Source organism: Scylla paramamosain, unplaced genomic scaffold, assembly GCF_035594125.1.
Source record: "Scylla paramamosain isolate STU-SP2022 unplaced genomic scaffold, ASM3559412v1 Contig61, whole genome shotgun sequence".
NCBI lineage: Eukaryota > Metazoa > Arthropoda > Malacostraca > Decapoda > Portunidae > Scylla > Scylla paramamosain.
Window position 1 is genome coordinate 243,164 of NW_026973726.1, and position 18,880 is coordinate 262,043.

Genomic DNA, 18,880 nt, shown 5'->3' on the forward strand with positions numbered 1-18,880 from the left:
AAAAAAAAAAAAAGAAAAAAAAGAAAATGAAAATTGATAATGTTATTCTGTTTCAACATAAAAGGTGTTTTGTATACGTTTTAGCGTTTTGGTGCGTAAGTAGCTCAAACAGTCTCACAAGACACTAAAAATGTGAATTACTCGTAAAATAAACGTTTTTTTTTTCTGTTTCTCCATATTCAGTGCTGTTCATGCATTTTATTGTTTTGGTACCTAATAAGCTCAAAAACACTCATAATACATGTTTCTCGTAATGTTTTTTTTTTTTTTTTTTACACATTTAAAGTAGTTTGAGGCATTTTTTGCCTTTTTGTAACATGCTCAAACAAAAAAAATCGAAATACTTGTTTTTGGTATTTATTTTGTTTGTTATACAGAGATACATGAGTTTTAACATTTTCTTACGCAAGTTGCTTAAAACACTGGAAAGAGACGTTTTTGGTAATGCTCTTTTGTTATCCCATATAGGATGATTTCCATGCTTTTTAGCGTTTCGGTGTCTCGCACGCACTCAAACATTCGAAAGGCATGTTTCTGGAAGTCTTGTATTCTTTCTTTATATAGGATGCTTTGTATTCATTTTGGCGTGTTGGTACCTAACAATGTGAAATACCTTCAAAATATACTTTTTTTTTTTGTTGTGTTGCTGTTTCTTCATAGAGAATGATATTCTTGCTTTTTAGCGTTTTAACCTGAGAAGCTCAAAAACTCTCCTGACGCAAGTTTCTCATAGTATCTCCTTTCCCATATACAAAGTACTTTCCACGCATTTTTTGAAACTTTTTCTATGTACCAAGCTCAAAAAGATTCCAAATACACGTTTTTAATAGAGATATACTCTTTTTCCATGAAGGGCGTTTTACATATGTATTACCGTTCTAAATGGAAAAATCTGTATGGAAAAGAGTACAACATTATCAAAAACGTGTATTTTGAGCGTTCTTTACATACTTAGATTCCAGAATGCCAAAATGCATGCTCAGCACCCTCTCCATTTCCAGGAACATGTCTTGTGAATGTGTTTTGATGTGTATTAGGCACAAAAACAGTAAAACGCATGGAAAACACCTTGTATGAAAAAAAAAGATCAAAAAATGTGTCTCGAGTGTTTTTAGCTACTTATATATCAAAACGTTAAGCTGCATCCAAAAACAATATAGAGAAACACAATAAATAAAAAAATGTATTTTCATTTTTTTTTTTAGTTTGTTACGTACAAAATCAGAAATATGTATTGAAAATGCAGAAGATAGGCAAACAAAAGAACATTACGAGAGACGTGTATTTTGAGTGTTTTTGAGCTTCTTAGGTACAAAAACAATAAAATGCATGAATTACACTGTATATGGAGAAAAAGAACATTAAAAAATAGTATTTTGAGTATTTTCACAATGTTATGCAACAAAACACCAAAATTCATGCAAAGCAACCCGTACGGTGAAATTAAATGACTTTTAGAAACATTGGTATGTACGAAAACGCGAAAATTCCTGCAAATTATCTTATATTGAATAACGAAAGGACATTACAAAAATATATATATATATATATATTTGAGCTTCTTAGGTTCTAAAACGCAAAAAAACTTCAACAGTATTATATGTAGAGAAAAGAACATTACCAAAAACGTGCATTTTAACTGTTTTTTGCATCGTTAGGTGCCAAACTCCCAAAATGCATGCAATGCACCCTATATGAGAAAAAAAAATTCCAGAAACATATTTGTGAGCATTTTATGCATCATATCACAAAAAAAAAAAAAAAATACATGGAATTAACCCTGTATGAGAATACAAAGTAACATTACAAAAATAAATATATAAATAAATTTAAACATATCCTATGAGTGTTTTTAGCTTCCTACGTACCATATGCTAAAATGCATGCAAAACACAATTTATGGAGTAAGAATAGCATTACCTAAAAGAAGTATTTTTAATATATATATATATATATATATATATATATATATATATATATATATATATATATATATATATATATATATATATATATATATATATATATATATATATATATATATATATATATATATTTTTTTTTTATTTTTTTTTTTTATTTACTTATTTACTTTTTTTTAGCGCGTTACGTATAAAAACGACAAAATGCATGTTAAGAACCCTATTTCAAGTATATTACTAGAAATAAATATTATGAGTGAATCTTAGGTAGGTCTTAGGTAGGTCTTATATCTTAGGTACAAAAACGCCAAAATGTATGAAAAGCACCTCTTATGTGAATTGAAATTCCATTTACATAAACATGTCTTTTGAGTGTTCTTTGAAGGTACAAGAAAACTAAAAAGCATGGAAAAAAAAAACCTACTATGGAAAATAAAAAAAACATTACCAAAACGTTTTTTTTTTTTTTTAGCTACTTACGTACCGAAACGCTAAAACACTTGCAAAACACCTTTTATAGAGAAACAATAACTTTAACAAAAACGTGCATTTTCTGTGTTCTTTTCAGCTTGTTACGCAAATATGCATTGAAAGTAATCTATATCGGGAAACAAAAGAACATTACAAGAGATGTGTATGTTTTAGTGTTTTTGAGTTTTTTAGGTACGAACGAATAACACTCTATATGGAGAAACAGAATAATAATACAAACAAATTTGTATTTTGTGTGTTTTTTACATCCTTACATAACAAAACACCAAAATGCATGCAAAGCAACCTCTACGGTGAAATAAAAACATTACAGGAAACGTATATTATGAGTGTTTTTGTGCATGTTTTACAATAAAACGCAAAAAAGTATGGAAAGCACCCGATATGGGAAAATAAAATAACAAAAAAACAAAAATTCCCCTGAGTGTTTTTGGGCTACTTAACTAACAGCCCTAAATCGCATGCAAACCCCCTTAATCGAGACACAGAGCAACATTAACAAAAACAAGTATTTTGAGTGTTTTTTTTTTTAGCTTGTTACTTACATAAACAATAAAATACAGGGAAAGTACATTTTACCGGAAAACGAGAGACATGTATTTAGTGTTTTTGGGCTTCTTAGATACCAAAACGCTGAAACGTATGAGTAACACACTATTTGGAAAAAGAACAGAATAACAGTACAAAAAATGAAACATGGGAAAAATAGGAAAAACGAAAGGACATTACGAAATATGTGTTTACGAGTGTTTTTTGAGCTTTTTGGGTATCATAAAGCCAAAAAGTGTTCTCCATATGGTGAAACAACAATATCAACAAAAGCGTGTAATTTAAGTGTTTTTTTACACTGTTAAGTACCAAAACGCCAAAATGCCTTATATAGGAAAAATAAACGACATTGTTAGGCAACAAAACTCTAAAAAAGAGCTTGAAAAGCACCCTATATGGCAATACAAAACGAATCTTGATTTTTTTTTTTTTTGAGCTACATGTGAAAATGCTAAAACGCATGCAAAGCAACTTTTATGGAAACACAGAGTAACATTATCAAAAATAAGTATTTTCAGAGTTTTTGAATGCAACGCAACCTATGGGAAGACAAAAAAGACATTACGAGAAACGTGTATTATGAATATTTTTGAGCTTGTCAATTACCAAAATGCTAAAACACATGAAGAGCTCTTTATATGGACAAAGAACAACACTACCAAGAAACGTGTATTTTGAGTTTACTTCACATTGTTAGATAACATAAATCCAAAATGCATATAAAAACTCCTTATATGGGGAAAGGAAACGACATTTTAAGATACGTATTTGTTGAGTCATTATGGACATGTTAGGCACCAAAACTCCCTGAAAACAATGAAAGTATCCTAAGTGGGAAAACAATACATCATTACCAAATACTACTCTTTTAAGTGTTTTTAAACTACTTACGTACCAAAAGGCTAAAACGCAGGAAAAACACCCTTTTTGGAGAAACCGTATAACTATAACATAAACGTGTATTTTCAGAGTGTTGAGCTTGTTACATATAAATATTTTCAAATGCATGGAAAGAACATATATATGGGTAACGAAAATAATATTAAGGAAAACGAGGAAAACGTCTATTTAAAGACCTTCTTAGGTACGAAAGTGTTAAAAGGCTTCAGTAGCAATCTGTATGGCGAAATAAAATTTCATTACTAAAGAAGTATATTTCTGAGTGTTTTTTTTCAGATTGTTAGGTACCAAACGCCAAAATGGGGAAACGAAACATTAACAAAAACGTGTGTTTTGATAGTTTTTCAGCGTGTTAAGCACGATAAACGTTAAAAAAGCATAGATGGAAAAATAAAACATTATCAAAAGTGTGTTTTTGAGTGTTTTATCAACCACTTAAGTACAAAAACAATAAGACGCATGCAAAACACGTTTTATAGAGAAATTTAACCCAAAACAAATATTTTGATTCTTTCACTTTGTTAATTACCAAAACGTCGAAAAGCATACAAAACAGCTCACAATGGTAAAAAAAAAAAAAAAAAAAAAAAAAAGATTTCCAGAAACATTACTTTTGAGTGTTTATGACTGCGTTAGGTACCAAAATAATAAAAAAACATGAAAAACACCCTAAAGTTTACCTAAACTTTAAGATAAACGTCTCTTTTTAGTGTTTTGAGCTACTTACGAAAACGTTAAAATGTATGTAAAACCCCCTTTATGGAAAAATAGTATATTTCTATTAAAAACGTGTATTTGGAGTGTTTTTGAGCTTGGTACATAGAAAAAATGTCAAAAATGAGTGGAAAGTACTCTATATGAGAAAGGAGATATTATGAGAAACTTGCACCAGGAGAGTTTTTGTGCTTCTCAGGTACTAAAACGCTAAAACTCAATAATATCACTCTATATAAAGAAACAGCAACACTATAAAAAAGGTATATTTTGAATGTATTTCACATTGTTGGGTACCAAAACGCCAAAATGAATGCAAAGCATCCTATATGGAGAAAGAAAATGAGACTTAAAGAAACGTGCCTTTTGAATGTTTGAGTGCGTGCTAGACACGAAAACGCTAAAAAACATGGAAAGCTTCCTATATGGGAAAACAAAAGAACATTACCAAAAACGTCTCTTTTCATTGTTTTAAGTAACGTAAGTTATTTAAAATTGCCAATGCAGTTTAAAAGGCCAATGCATGCAAAGCATGCATCAAAATGCCAAAATGCCAAAAATGTGGAAATGTGGAAATGCGAAAATGCTATATGTGGAAATGCTATATGTGGGAATATGCTATATGTGGAAATGAAAAGACATGAACACAAACGTGTTTTTTTTTATGTGTTTAAGAGCTATTCAACAAAACAAAAAAGAGTATGGAGAGCACCTACTTTAGGAAACCAAAATAGAATAACCAAAATAGTCTCGTTTTAGTGTTTTAAAACGCATGAAAAAAAAAAAAAAATAAATAAATAAATAAAACACGGAGAAAGTAAAACTTTACCAAAAAAACGTGTATTTTGAACATTTTTTTTTTTATCTAATTACGTATAGAACGCTAAAATGATTTTAATTTACAGTATATGAGGAAACGAAAAGACATCACGAAAAACGCGTATTATGAGAGTTTTTAAGTTTTAGGTGCTAAAATGCTAAAACCTATGAATAGCACTTTACAACAAAAAAGAAAACATTAACAAAAAAAGTGTTTTTTTGTTTTTTTCACTTTATTATGTATGAAAACACCAAAATACTTGTAAAGCCCCTATATGGGTAAAAAAAAAAAAAAAACAAGGAAATCGCTGTATAAGGGAATACAAATCATTACGAAAAAAAAGGTATCTTTAGTGCGTTTTGGAATTTATTACTTACCAAAATACTAAAACTGATGCAACACTCTTTATGGAAAAACACAATAACATTACCAAAAACATGTATATTTAGTGTTTTTGAGCTTTTTTACGTATAAAAACGCCAAAATGCATGCAAAGTACCCGGAATGGGGAAACGAGAAAAAAAAATTACAAGAAACATTTATTATGAGTGTTTTTGAGCTTCTTAGGGAACCGAAACGCTAAAACGTATGAATAGCACATTATATGGAGAAAAAGAACATTACCAATAACGTGTATTTTGAGATTGTTTCACATTGTTAGGTGATATAACGCAAAAATGCATGAAAAACAACCTATATGAGGAAAAATACTTATCCAAAAACGTTCCTCTGAGAGCTTATATGCGTGTTAGGCACGAAAACGCTAAAAAGCATCAAAAGCACCCTATATGGGAAAAGTAAACAACATTACTAAAAACGTGTCTTATGAGTGTTTTTGAGCTACTTACGTACCAAAACGCTACAAGACATGCAAAACACCATTTAGGGAGAAACACAATAACATAAAAAAAATAAAAAAAATAAATAAATAAATCAGTGTTTTTTTTTTTTTTTAGCTTGCTAGGCTGTAAAACTCGAAAGCTCTATATGGAGAATCAGAACAACATTATCGAAAACGTGTATTTTGAGTTTATTTCTCATTGTTGGGTATCAAAACGCCAAAATGCATGAAAAGCACCCTATATGGGGTAAGGAAGCAAGGTTTCCAGAAAACTACCCTTTTGAGCGTTTATGAGCGTGCTTAAGCACGAAAACGATAAAGAGCATGAAAAGCACCCTGCATGAGAAAACAAAACATTTTCAAAACAGTTTTTTTTCAGTGCCTTTGAGTTACTTACGAAGGTCCTTTGAGCTCGTTACGTAGAAAGGCACGGAAATCACCAACTATGGGGAAACGAAAAGACATTAGTTAAAACATATATTATAAGTGTTTTTGAGCTTCTTAGGTAACAAAACGATAAAACGCATAAATAGCACTCTATATAGAGAAACAGAATAACATTACCAAAAACGTTTTTGATCTTCTTAGGAACCAAAACGCTAAAACGCAAGATTAAAGAAACAGAATAATATTATCATGAACGTGTATTTTGAGTGTATTTCATATTGTTAAGTACCAAAACGCCAAAATGCATGCAAAGCACCCTATATTGGAAAAGAAAACGAAATTTCCAGAAACGTGTATTTTGAGTTTTAATAAGCGTGCTAGGCATCTAAACGAAAAAAAAAAAAAAAATGGAAAGCACCCTATATGTGAAAACAGAATATTCTAACAAAACAATATTCTAACCTACTTGTGTACCAAAACGTTAAAAAGCATGCAAAAGCTTTTTATGGAGAAACACTATAACTTTACAAAAAACGTGTATTTTGAATGTTTTTGAGCTTGCAACGTAGAAAAAAAAAGGCAAAATGCATGCAAAGCGGTCTATATGGGGGAACGAGAACAAGAAACGTGTGTCATTATTTTCAGCATAAATAGCACTCTCTATCGAGAAAGAACAACATTACTAAAAACATGTATTTTAAGTGTTTTTCCAGTTATTAGGTATCAAAACGCAAAAATGCTTCCAAAGCAAACCAAATGAGGAAACAAAACAACATTACAAAAAAAGTGTCTTTTGAGTGTTTTGAGTTACCAAAACGCTAAGAAGCATTCAAAAACACACTTTATGGAGAAACGGAGTAACAATACCAAAAACAAGTATTTTCAGTGTTTTCAGCTTGTTACATACAAAAACAAAAACACCAAAATACATTTAAAGTATCCTATAAGAGGAAACGAAAAGACTTTACGAGAAACGTCCATTATCGGTGTTTTTGAGCTACTTAGGTATCTAAACAATGAAGCACATCAATAGAAACTTTATGGAGAACATCATATCATGACCAAAAACGTGTATTTTGAGTATATTTCACAGTTAGTTATCAAAACCCCAAAATGCATACAGAGGACCCTGTATGGGGAAAGGATACGAGATTTTCAGAAACGTATCTTTAGAGTGTTATGAGCATTCTAGGCACTAAAACGGTAAAAAGCATGGAAAGCACCGTATATGGTAAAAAAAAAAAAAAAATCAATAATACCAAAAACATCTCTTTTTAATGTTTCATATAGAAACAGAATAATATTACCAAAAACGAGTGTTTTCAGCTTGTTACGTAGAAAATTCATGGAAAGCTATTAATATGGGGAAACGAAACGACATTTCAAGAAACGTATCTTTTGCGTGTTTTTATGCACGTTAGGCACCAAAACGCTGAAAAGCATGGAAATCACCCTATATAAGAATACAAAAGAACCTTACCAAAAACGTGTATTTTAAGTGTTTTCAGCTTCTTACCTACCAAAACGCTTAAACGTATTAAAAAAAGAACCTTTTTTTTCAGCTAGTTACGTACGAAAACGCCAAAAAAATTAATGCAAATGACCATTTATAAGAAGAGAAAACCACATCACGAAAGATGTGTATCATGAGTACCAAAAGTCCTAAAACGTATTAATAGCACATTATATCGAGGAAGACAACAGCATTACTAAAAACATGTATTTTGAGTTTCTTTTTTTTGTTTTTTTTAATAGTTACCTACCAAAATGCTTAAATGCTTGGAAAACCCACCGTATGTAAAAACTAAAAGTATTTTTGATCTAATTACGTACGAAAAATTTAAAATACATAGAAAATCACTTTTTATAAAGAAACAATAATATTACTTAAAACAACTTTTTTGAGAGATTTTTGAGCTTGATACGTACAAAAACGAAAAAAAAAAACATGCAAAGTACCTTATATGGTGAAAGGAAAAGACATCACAAGAAAAGAGTATTATGGGTGTTTTTAAGCTTCTTAGATACCAAATCAATTAAAGGTAACAACACGAGATTTCCAGAAACGTGTCTTTTGAGTGAGTGTTTATGAGAGATCTAGGCACTAAAATATTAAAAAACACGGAAAGCACCGTATATGGAAAAAGAAAACAATGTTACAAAAAAGTCACTATTAAGAGTTTTTTCAGCTATTTATGTACCAAAACTGAAAAAAAAACGTAAAAAAGCTTTAATGGAGAAACAGTATATCTTTACAAAAAACGTGTATTTTTAGTGTTTTGAACTTCTTACGTAAAAAGAAAAAAAAATCCCAGAATGCAATGCAAAGTACTCTCCTTGGGGAAGCGAAAAGACTGCGAAAAACAAATATTATAATAATTTTTGAGCTTCTTAGGTATCAAAACGCTAAATCGCATAAATATCACTGTATATGTAGAAACAAAATTAAATAAACAAAAAAAAACGTGTATTTTAAGAGTTTACACATTATTAGGTACCAAAACGCCAAAATGCATCCAAAGCATTACTAGAAATGTGTCTTTCGAGTGTTTTTTGAGCGAGTTAGACACCAAAACGATAAAAAGCATAGAAGTCACTCTGTATGCGAATACAAAACAACATTACGAATAACAGATCTTTTGAGAGTTTTGGGACTTACGTTCTTAAAACGTTCTCGTTCTAAAACGAGAAAACGCATGGAAAACACACTTTATAAAGAAATGTAATAACATTAACAAAATCAAGTGTTTTTTTTTTTTGCTTTTTTACGTAGAAAATTGCCGCAAATACAAAATACTCTATATGGAGAAAAAAAAAAAAAGGCCATTATGATTAACAGGCATTATGAGTGTTCTTCAGCATCTTAGAAAATCGCGAAAACGCGTTGATACCACTCTTTAATTAGAAACAGAACAACATTGCCAAAAACTTGTAAATCAACTGACAAAATGCATAGAAAAAGCCGGTTTTATGGAAAAACGAAACGACATTTCAAGAAACGTATCTTTTGCGTGTTTTTGTGCATGTTAGGCACTAAAACGCTAAAAAGCATGGAAAGCACAATATATGGAAGTAGAAAAAATCATTACCAAAAGCGTGTCGTTTGAGCTTTTCTCAGCTTCTTACGCACCAAAACGCTAAAAGGCGTGCAAAACACCCTTTATGGAGAAACAGAATAGCATTACCAGAAAAAAAAAAAAAGTTAATTGAGTGTTTTTCAGCTTGTTACGTACAGAAACGCCAAAATGGATGCAAAGACCACAAATGGGAAAACGAAAAGATATTACGAGAAACGTGCATTATAAGTGTTTTTGAGATTCTTCGGTACTAAAACGTTAAAACGCTTGAAGAGTACTCTATATAGAAAAACAAAACAATGTATCAAAAACGAGTATTTTCAGTCTGTTTCATATTGTTAGGTACGAAAAAGCCAACATGCAGGAAAAGCACCCTATATGGGTAAAAGAATCGACTTATCTAGAGACGTTTCTTTTGAGTGTTTAATATTATGATAGGAACCTAAATGCTAAAAAGAAAGGAAACCAGATTAAATAGGGAAACAAAACAATTTTACAAGAAAACGTTACCTTAGAGGGTTTTTTTTTTTACTATTTACGTACCAAAGCGATAAAACACACGCAAAACATCGTCTATGGAGATAGATATTACTAAAAAACAAGTATTTTGGGAGCTTTGAATTTCTTACGTAAAGTAACACCAAAATGCCTGGAAATTGCCCTATATGGCAAACAAAAGAATATTCCGAGAAACGTTGAGTGTTTTTCGGCGTCTTAGGTACCAAAATGGTAAAAAAAAATTGAATAGTGGTCTACATGGAGAAACAAAACATTACCAAAAACATGTATTTTGAGTATATTTCAAATTGTTAAACGCCAAAGCGCCAAAATGCATGCAAACCATCCTATATGGGGAAAGGAAAAGAAACGTGGTTTTGAATGTTTATGAACATGCGAGGGTCAAAAACAATAAAAAGAAAGTAAAGCACCGTATATGGGAAAACAGAACAATATTAGCAAAAGCTTCTCTGTTCCGTGTTTTTGAGTTATTTACAAACCAAAACGTTACAAGGCATGCAAAAAAAAAAAAACTTTAATGAAGAAAGAGTATAACTTAATGGAAAACGTTTATTTTTATTGATTTTGAGCTTGTTACGCAGAAAAAAATGCCAAAATCCGTGTAAAGTACTTAACACGATGAAATGAAAAGACATTTGGTGAAAAGTTTATTATGAGAGTTATGTACTTCTTAGGTATCAAAATGCAAAAACACATAAATAGCACTCACTAGAGCGAGTGCTATTTTTTTTTTTTACATTGTAAGGTCCGATAACGCCAAAATACATACAAAGAACCTTATATGGAGAAAGAAAGCGAAATTTCTAGAAACTTGTCTTTTGAGAGGTTATGAGCGTTATAGACAGCAAAAAACGTTAAAATGCACGAAAATGCTCCTATAAGGAAATACAACACAACATTACGCAAAACGTGTCTTTTGAGTGTTTTTGAACTTATTGCGTACCAAAAGTTTAAAACACATGCAAAACACCCTTTAAAAAGAAAAACAGGTATTTTGAGCGTTTTTGAACATCTTTCGTACAAAAACACACAAAAAAAAAAAATGTATACAAAATACTCTATATAAAGAGCCAAATGGAAATTACCAGAGACATACATTATAAGTATTTTGAGCTTCATAGGCACCAAAACGTTAAAACACATGACTAGCACTTTATATGGAAGAAGTAAGCAACATTACGAAAAACGTGTATATTAAGTGTACTTCACATTGTTAGTTACTAAAACGCCGAAATGCAGGCAATAAACACTATATGTGGAAAGGAAACAAATTTTCCAGAAACGTGTCTTTTTAGTATTATATTACCAAAAATAAGCATTTTGCATGTTTTCTAGCTTATTATTAAAAAAAAAAAAGACGTAATATATGCAAAATACCCTATATGGGAAAACGAAAGAGCATTACTTGAGACGCGTATTAGGTACGAAAACTCTAAAACGCATGAATAGCACTCTATATGGAAAACCAAAACATTACCGAAAATGTGTATTTTGGGCGTTATTCACATCGTTTTCTACCAAAACGCAAAATATGTGCAAAACCTCCTATATGGGGAAAGGTAACGACATTACCAGAAAGGTGTCTTTTTAAGTGTTTTGTGCATGTTCGCCACCAAAACGCTAGAAAGCATGGAATTCACCCTGTATGGTAACACAAAACAATATTACGAAAGAGCGTGTCTGTTCGGAGTTTTGATTTTCTTTAGAGAAACGCTAAAACGCATGTAAAACACATTTCAAAGAAGTATTTTGAGTGTTTTTGAGCTTATTACGTATAAAAACGTCAAAAAGCTTGGAAAGTACCTTATATAAGAAAAAATACGAGAAACGTCTATTATGGGTGTTTTTGAGCATCTTAGGTCCAAACTCGAAACCACTTGAATAGCAGTCTATATGGAGAAACAGAACAATATTACCAAAAACGTGTATTTTAAACGTATTTCACATTCTTGGGTGCCATTACGCCTAAATGCATGAGAACACATTATATGAAAAAAAGAAAAACACATCCACAAACGTGTATTTTGAGTGTTTATGAGCGTATTATGCAGAAAAAAAGCATATAAAGCATCCTATATACGAAAAAAAAAAAAAAACTACCAAAAACGTGTCTTTTGAGTTTTTTTTATGTACCTACGTAACAAAATAGTAAAACGCATGCAAAACACCGTTTATGGAAGAAAAAACATTAACATTACCGAAAGCAATTATTTTCAGTGTTTTAAGCTTGTTACGTACAAAAGCGTCAAAAATCATAGAAAATACTTCATATGAGTAAACGAAAACACATTACGAGAAACGTGAATTATGAGTGGTTTTGAGAATTTTACGTACAAAAACTCGGAAAAGCTTGAATGAGACTCTATATGAAGAATCAGAACATTACCAAAAACGTATATTTCACATGAGTATTAAAACGTCAAAATGTACGTAAAGCACCCTATATTAGAGAAGAATATTAGATTTTCAAAAACGTGTCTTTTGAGTGTTTTTGAGCGTGCTAGACAGTAAATTGCTAAAAAAAAAAAAAACATGAAAAGCACCCTATATGGAAGAACAAAACATTACATTTTTTTTTTTTTTAAGTTTTTGATATACCTACCTACGAAAACGCTAAAACGACAGAAAAAAACGCCCTATATGCAGAAAAAGAATGATATTACCAAAAACAAGTATTTTTTATTGTTTTGAGCTTGTTACGTTACCACAATACTGAAAATGGGTCCTTTGAGTGATTTGAGGTACTTACCTACCAAAACGATAAAATGCACGTAAAACATCCTTCAAGGATAAACACAATCACCTTACAAAAAACATGTATTTTTAGAGTTTTTGAGCTTGTTACGTAGAAAAACGCCAAAATGCATGGAAAATACCATATAAAAGTAAATGAAAACACATTACAAGAAACGTATATTATTAGTGTTTTTGAGCTTCTTTAGTACCAAATCCCAAAAACTTATGCATAACTCTCGATATGGAGAAACATAATAACATACCAAAAACTTGTATTTTGTGTGAATTTCGCATTGTTAGGTGAAAGAAAACAAAAATACAAGCAAAGCACCTTATGAATGGAAAGTATACGAGATTTCCAGGAACATGTCTTTTTCGTTTTTATGAGCGAACTAGGCACCAAAACACTAAAAATGATAAAAAGTACCCTATGTGGGTAAAGCGCTAACAGGCATAAATTGTATTCTATATTGTATTTTACATTGTTAGGTATTAAAACGTAAAATAATGGGAACAAAGTGGGGAAAGTAAAATAGATTTCAAGAAACGAGTCTTTTGAGTTTTTATGAGCGTGTAATGCACAAAACGCTAAAAAGCATCTGAAGCACCCTATATGGAAATAAAAAAAAAAACAATATAGTGTACAGTGTTTTTGATCTACTAACTTACCAAACCGTTAAACCGCATGCAAAATACCCTACATCGAGTAAGAATAATATCACCAAAAAAACGTCAAAAACGTATTCCTATATGGGGAAACGAAAAGACATTACAAGAAACGTACATTAAGAGTGTTTTTGAGCTTCTTAGGTACTAAAACACGAAACCGCATGAGTAGCACTCTATATGGAAAAAAAAAGGAAAAGAAAACAAAACTTTACCAAAACCATGTATTTCACTTTGTTAGGTACCAAAATACCAAAATGCATGCAAAGCATGGGGATAAGAAACGAGATATCTAGAAAACGTATCTTTTGAGTGTTTGGCACCAAAATTCTAAAAATTTCTTTTCAGTGTTTTCGAGATACTTACCAAAACGCTAAAACTGATGCAAAACCTCTTAATTGAGACAGAAAGTATCATTACCAAAAACAAGCATTTTGAGTGTTTATGAACGTAAAAATTCATGCAAAGTACCTTATATAAGGGAAAAGTAAAGAATATTACGAACGTGTATAATATTACGAACGTTGAATAACACTCTATGTGGAGAATCAGAACAATATTACCAAAAGCGTGTATTTTGTGTTTTTTTTTTCGTATTGTTAAGTATAAAACAGCCAAAATGCATGCAAAGCACTGTACGAGTATATAAGGAAAGGAAATTACATTTCCAGATACATGTCTTTGGAGTGTTTATAAGCATGTTATGCACTAAAACGCTAAAATGCATGGAAAACACCATATATGAGAATATCAAACAACATTATAAAAAAACGTATATATTAAGTTTTTCAGTTCCTTACATGCCAAAACACTAAAACGCATGGAAAACTCTTTTTAAGGAGAAAGAATAACATTATGAAAAAGAGTCCTTTAAAATTTGTTTTTTATAAAAACGAGAATATGTATGGAAAATATGGGCTACCAAAAGGACATAAATAGAAACGGATATTATGAATGCTTTTGATTGTCTTACGTACCAAATCGGTAAGATTCAGCTCGGCGTTTTGGTACTACCAAAGTAAAATACACTCAAAATACACATTCTTGGTAAAGTTGTACTCTTTCTCCATAATGAGTTTTAGCGTTTTCGTACCCAAAAAGTTCAAAATCATTGCTAATACACGTTTCAGGTAACGTTTTTTTGTTTCCCCTTACAGGGCACTTTGCATGCATTTTGGTGCTTGTCTACGTAACAAACTAAAAAAAAAAAAAAAAATTTTGATGATGTTATGTTTCTACATTAAACGTGTTTTGTATACGTTGTAGCGTTTTGGTACGTAAATAGCTCAAACACACTCACAAAACACAAAAAATTTGAATTACTCATAAAATTAACGTTTTCATAATGCTTTTTTTTTTTGTTTCTCCATTTTCAGTGCTATTCATGCATTTCATTCTTTTGGTACCTAATAAACTCAAAAACACTCATAATACATGTTTCTTGTATTTTTTTTCCCTCATTTAAAGTACTTTGAAGCATTTTGGTCTTTTCTTTAACATGTTCAAAACATTCGAAATACTTGTTTTTTGGTATTTATTTTGTTTGTCATACAGAGATACATGTGTTTTTAGCATTTTCTTGCGCAAGTTCCTTAAAACACTGGAAAGAGACGTTTTTGGTAATGTTCTTCTGTTTAATAGAAATATACTGTTTTTTCCATGAAGGGAGTTTTAACGTTTTCGTAAGTAGCTCAAAACACACACACAAAAAAAGACGTTTTTGTTAAAGTTGTTTTGTGTCTAGCACACACTTAAACATTCGAAAGGCACGATTTCAATGTTTTTTTTTTTTTTTTACATAGAAAAATAAAAAAAAAAAATACATGCAAAGTACTCTATATGGGTAAACTAAGAGGCATTACGAGAATAGTGTTTTGAGCTTCTTAGATACGAAATGCTAAAACGCATCTATATCAAGAAACAGAACAACTTTACCAAAATCGTGTATTTTGATTATTTTCACATTATTAGGTACCAAAAGCGCCAAAATCCATGTACAGCTTACTATATGAGAAAACGAAACGACATTATCAGAAACATGACTTTTGGGTGTTTTTGAGCGAATTAGTAACGAAAACGCCAAAAGGCATGGGAATCACCCTATATGGATCTTTTCAGTGTTATTGAACTTATAAAATAAATCAAAACGCTAAAACGTATGCAAACACTCTTTATTGAAAAAGATGAGAACATTACGAAAAGCAGGTGTTTTAATGTTTTTTTTTCTTTTTTTGTAGAAAAACGCAAATGCAGGCAATGCAACTTATATGGGGAAATGAAAGGACATTACTAGCTTCTTAGTTACCAAAACATTAAAACGCATGAATAACACTCTATAAAAAGAAACAGAATAACATTACTAAAAACTTTTATTTTCAACGTATTTCACATGTTTATGTACCAAAACGCCAAAATGAATGAAAACACCTTATATGGCAAAAGGAAATTATATTTCCAGAAATGTGTCTTTTAAGTGTTTATAAACATGTTAGGCACCAAAACACTCTAAACCATGGAAAACAGTGTAAATGGGGAAACAAAATCAAAAAAATTACAAAAAAAAACGTTTTTTAAGTGTTTTTGACCTACTTCCGTACTAAAACACTAACATGCTTGCAAAAGACCCTTGATGGAGAAAGAGAATAACGTTACCAAAAACAAGTATTATGAGTGTTTTCAGCTTTTTCGTAGGAAAAACGCAAAAATGCATGGAAAATACCCAAAATTGCGAAACGAAATGACATTACGACAATTTTGCATTTTAAGTGTGTCTGATCTTCTTAGGTACCAAAACTCTAAAAGGTATGAATATCATTCTATATGTAGAAAAAGAACAATACCAAAAATGTGTATTTCGAGCATTATCATAATGTTAGGTAATAAAACGCCCCCCCCAAAAAAACATATGGAGAAACGAAAATATATTACAAGAAACGTGTCTTTTCAGTGTTTTTTTTTTTTTTTAGGACACAAAACGCTGAAATTCATAAAAAAAAACATCCTAGATTGAGAGACAAAAAGAATATTGTAAGAAACGTGTATTCCTGAGATTAACAGCCTCAGGAACACATAATACACGTTTTTTGCAATATCGTTTCATTTCTGAAATACGGTACGTTCCATGCATTTTGGTATTTTTGTAGATAAGAAGCTCAAAACATTGAAAAATTCTCCTTTTTCAGTAAATTATTTTCATTCTATATAAACGGTGTTTTGCAGATTTTTTTTTTTTTTTACCATTTTGATACGTAAGAAGCAAAAAACACTAAACACTCAAACTCGTAATGTTTCATACCCCAATATAGGATGCTTTCTATGTATTTTAACGTTTTGGGGCCTAAAACATTAAAAAAAAATAAACTCTAAAATACATGAATAGCATGTATATATATAATATAGAGAAAAAATAATATTCCCCAAAAACGTCTGCTTTGAGTGCGTTTTACATTATTAATTACCAAAACACTTGAGTGCATTAAAAGCACTCTTCATGCGAAAAGGAAACACATTACGAGAGACGTGTATTTTTAGTAATTTGGGATTTTTTGGCGTTTTGATACCTAAAACTGAAAATACTCAAAATACACATATTTGGTAATGTTCTTTTTGTACAAATAGAATTCAATTCTTGCCTTTTAGCGTTTTGGTACCTAAGAAGCTCTTCTCTCTCTCTCTCTCTCTCTCTCTCTCTCTCTCTCTCTCTCTCTCTCTCTCTCTCTCTCTCTCTCTCTCTCTCTAGAGAAAGAAAATAATATTAATAAAAACTTTTATTTTGAGTGATAGGTTGCAAAAACGCCAAAATGAATGCAAATTACTTTATATGGTAAAAAAAAAAGACTAGAAACGTGTCGTTTGATTGTTTTCAACGTGTTAGGCACCAAAATGTTAAAAAGCATCGAGATCACCCTATATGTGAATTGAATACAAAACAACACTACCGAAAACGTGTCTTTGGAGTGTTTAGGAGCCTCTAACGTACCTAAAATGCGAAAAAGGTATGCAAAACTTTCGTATGGAGAAACAGAATAACATTACCAAAGAATATGTACTTTGAGTATTTTTTAGCTTCATAGGGACAAACACGTAAAAAAATACTTTATATGTACTTTACAAAGTACTTTATATGATTAAACAAAATGATATTGTCAGAAAAGTGTATTATATGAGTGTTTTTAGATTCTTAGGTACCGAAATGATAAAACACATGAAAAGCATTCATTATGGAGAAACAGAACAACATTACAAAAAACTGGGAGTTTTGCACATTGTTAGGTACCAAAATGACAAAACGCATGCAAAGCACTGTATATGAGGAAACGAAATGTCAATATCAGAAACGTATCTTTTGAGTGTTTTTGAGCATGTTAGGGACCAAAACTCTAATAACCATGGAAAGCACCCTATAAGGGAATACAGATCATTTTTTTTTTTTTAAGAAAAACGTGTCTTTGTGTGTTCTTCCTTACAAACACACTCAAACGCATGCAAAACACTTTTTATGAATAAATAGAATAACATTACAAAAATCGTGGATTTTCAGTGTCTTTGAATTTCTTTTATAGAAAAACGCCAAAATGCATGCAAAATACTCTGTATCGGGAAACGAAACGATATTACAAGAAACGTGTATACTGTAATGAGTGCTTCTGAGCTTCAGTCCCAAAACCCTAATACGCTTTAAAAGTACTCTATAAGAGATACAGATAAAAAAAAAAAAAACGAAAAAAAACGTGTTTTGAATATTTTTCGCCTTGTTAGGTAACAAAACGTCAAAATGCATACAAAGCAAGTGATTTGAAGAAGCAGAACAAGGTTTCCAAAATCGTGTATTGTGTGTTTGAACTCGTTAGGTACCAAAACACCAAAATGGATGCAAACAACTGTACATGGGGAATCTAAGAGACATTATGAGAAAAGTGTATAATGAGTGTTTCTGAGCTACTTATGTATCAAAACGCAAAAACGCATGAATAATGTCTTTTATGAAAAAAAAAAAAAAACGTTTATTTAGGTACCAAAATGCTAAAATGCATGTGGAGCAGTTTATATATATGGAAACGAAGCGACATTACCAGAAACGTGTCGTTTTAGTGTTTTTAAGCTTTTTAGGCATCCAAACGCAAAAATTGCATGGAAGGCACCATATTTTGGGATACAAAATAAAATTACCAATTTGTGTTTTTGAGCTTTTTTAAGACCCAAAGTGCTAAAACTCATTGAAAACATCCATTATAGAGAAACAAAACAGCATTAACAA